This window comes from Sinocyclocheilus anshuiensis, unplaced genomic scaffold (genome assembly GCF_001515605.1).
Source record: "Sinocyclocheilus anshuiensis isolate Anshui unplaced genomic scaffold, SAMN03320099.WGS_v1.1 scaffold135, whole genome shotgun sequence".
Classification (NCBI taxonomy): domain Eukaryota; kingdom Metazoa; phylum Chordata; class Actinopteri; order Cypriniformes; family Cyprinidae; genus Sinocyclocheilus; species Sinocyclocheilus anshuiensis.
The window spans coordinates 1,382,794-1,386,142 of record NW_015552564.1 but is presented as its reverse complement, the minus strand read 5'-3'; positions in this window follow the sequence as shown (position 1 = coordinate 1,386,142).

Genomic DNA, 3,349 nt, shown 5'->3' with positions numbered 1-3,349 from the left:
AAACCACTGTTATTTTTAACAGAAAAGCAAGCATGTGCTGCTGCGTGCATGGTTTGGCATGGCAGAATGTGAGCAGCGCGCTTCCTTTATTATCACTAAAAGCTGACATCTCAGTTAAACGCGATCTCATAAAGCTCTGTTATAACACATTAAATATATGCACAATTAATCTTTCACAGTGTCTACACTTCGTGTGTTAAAATGAGAGGATTCGTGAGCACGCAATTTCAGCACTGCAGTGAGTAGATTCTAACTTAATCACCTCTGATTGGCCATTGCGTTCCAGAAATCAACAGCTGAGTCTGTGATTGGCTACATTGCAACCCTTTAAACACGTTATAAATAGAAACTATGCCTAGCTTGTGCATGTCAATCATTTTAATGTTAATATTAGTTGTTCTTTTTGCTTTTGTGCAACAGATAAATAACAATTTATATGTTTTAGACACTTTATGTTTAGATAATTTCTATTTTGCGGGAGTCCCGCAAATCATTTTATTCTCCCAAATCCCGCACACACACAAGTCTCTTCCCGCCCGCACCCGCACTCGCCCATCAAGAGTTGTCCCGTGCCGCATCCTGTTGTCGGGAGTGCAGGTCTCTACCCTCTAGTCGCCCGTTTCTTCTGTGGCCATGCAGACCTAGTTCACTGCCAGGTTGTTTCAGTGCTGGAGTTTCTGCAAGAAAAACTGTCCTCAAGTACATGTCCTGGTACATGTCCTGTCCTGGCCGCCAGTTCGGCCTGCCACATAGATTGCTCTGATTGATGGGGTTTCTGTGGCAAAGCACCTTCTAGTCACCCGCGTCATTCGGAGCTCAGCGTTTGTGGGCCGCTCACCAGAGCGACAGTTCCTTTGTGGGACTTAGCCTTAGTGCTCAAATGATCTGGTTGGGACTCCTTTTTGAACCACTAGAGTTGGCGCCTGTCAGGTTTCTGACTCTGAAGATGTTTTTTTTTCTCATGGCTATTACTTCTCTGAGGAGAATTGGGGATTTGCAGGCTCTGTCAGTCTCGTCATCCTGCTTAGACTTTGCCCCTGGGCTGGTCAAAGCTATTTTGCATCCTCACATGCTCTTTAGATTTACGTCCACCGCACTAGCCAGTGGCGTAAGTCAGAGCAGCTTTTCATATGCTATGGCATTGGGTGAGGGATGCTATTGCCCTAGCCTATGAGGCATGCAGTCAAGCTTCACCTCTAGGAGTTAGGCCCCATTCAACCAGGTGGGTTGCATCCTATACTACGGCTCTGGCAAGAGGTGTCCACTTGCAGCAAGTGTGTGGTGCAGCAGGCTGGTCCTCTCTTCACACATTTGTCAGTTTCTATAGTTTGGATGTCCATGCTACTCCGGGCTCGCATGTCCTTGAGTCAACATCCCAGAGTCATGTCTGAGACCTCTTCAATGTTTGTGCAATGTTTTCAACGTTTTCTCGTTCCCATTAGCATTATTGAATCGCAGCATCGAGAGTAGCTTTTGATAGGGAACGTCTCGGGTTACTTGACTGTAACCGTGTTCCCTGAAAAAAGCGGGAATAAGATGCTGCGCTTCAATGCCTCACTGTAGGCATGCCTGGTCGTCTCTTCAGATGAAGGTGTAACCTGAAGATGTGTCAGTTTCACGTCTATTTATAACCTTCAGGTGCACGTAATCAAATGACGTCACCTGCCAAGGTTATTTAAGTCAATTATTGGCGTGTTTGACAACCGGTCGAACAAAGAATTTTCTCATTAGTGTTATTGAAACACAGCATCTCGTTCCCCCTTTTTCAGGGAACAGGGTTACAGTCAAGTAACCCGAGACAAAATGTACTAAACTGACTCTTAAAAAATATACCAACTGGAGTTAAATGTGTGACAAGTTGTCCCAGTCTCTATATTCAGCCTCTGCAAGACAATTGCATGGCAGTTCATAACTATTTTGGTGAACTGGTGACTAATTTGTATGAATTTGTAATCTAATTTGTACAATATGCTTATTTATACACCTTAGTGATGTTTATGTTTAGGAGTGGACCTTCATGCTGTAATGTGGGGTTTGGTGTTTGGGTTTTGTTTCATGTTCATGTTTTCCATGTCTTTTATTTTGTAATTGTTCATGCTGTCAGTGTCATGGTTCCCTTGCCCTTTTTCCCATTGGTTTGTTCTTGTCATGTGACCCTCTTGTCTGCTATAAGTAGCCATCATGTTGCCATTGTTTCTCGTCGTGTATTTGATGTTGTAACCCGCTGTTGGTGAGTCTAGTCTGTTCATGCCTCGTCAAGTCTGTTCAAGTCAAGTCTGTGTATCTTGTTTGGATTATTGTTTGGATCACACTGTAAATAAAACTGCACTTGGGTTCTCACTACGCTCGCTTTCAGTGGACTGACTCGTTACAGAATACATGACCATCGACAACATGAACCCAGCAGTTTCACGCCTCCTCTGCCTGCATCAAGGCAACCGGGACATTGAGGATTATGTTCAAGACTTTTGTGGACTGTGCCATTTGGTGGATTTTAATGATGTGGCCCTTAAGGACATTTTTTCGAGTGGGTGTCGATGAACCACTTCGTTCAAGTTTGCCAGGGGGAACTATTTGTTGGTCACTGGAACGATATATTGACTTTGTTCTGTTGTTGGCTGGGTCACCTCTTACTGTGGGAATTGTGGATGAGGAGCCCTGCAACTGTGCTGTACCCTCTGCACCAGAGCATACTTACGTCCCGACTGTCTTGTCTGGTGTAGTCCACGTCATGCCAGTTACTCCAGAACCAGCTCATGGCATGCCTGCCAAGCCAAAGCCTGCTAACGTCATGTCTACTACACCAAAGCCTGCTAACGTCATGTCTGCTACGCCAAAGCCTGCTAACGTCATGCCTGCTACTCCAGGACCTGCTCACATCATGCCAGGGCCCGGCCAAGATGGCTGCCACGCCTGAGTCCCCGGCCAAGATGGCCGCCACACCCGAGTCGGATGCGGAGCTTGGGCTTGGACTGAAAGGTCTGATTGCTAGTGTGATGGACACACCTCTGATGTCTGTGCGAGCTGCAGGCATCCCATAACATCAGTGCTCTCAAGCCCAACCGTCCTAGAGGTCCTGCCGCCCTCTGCTGCCCTTACTGTAATGGCGGTCGCCATTTTAAGTGTGTGGGCTGTACACTGCGCTCAAGAGGACTCTCCTGTCCATGAATCTGCCCCAGTGGCCTCTCCTGCCTATGAGTCTGTCTCCGAGGCCTCTCCGATCCACGAGTCTGCTCCAAGGGTGCATGAATCCGCTGCAGAACCTCCTGAGGGGGTGGCGTCCGCTTCCGAACTCATTGCCTGCCCTGTCACGGCCACAGAGGCCGTTCATGAACTCACTGTCTGTCCT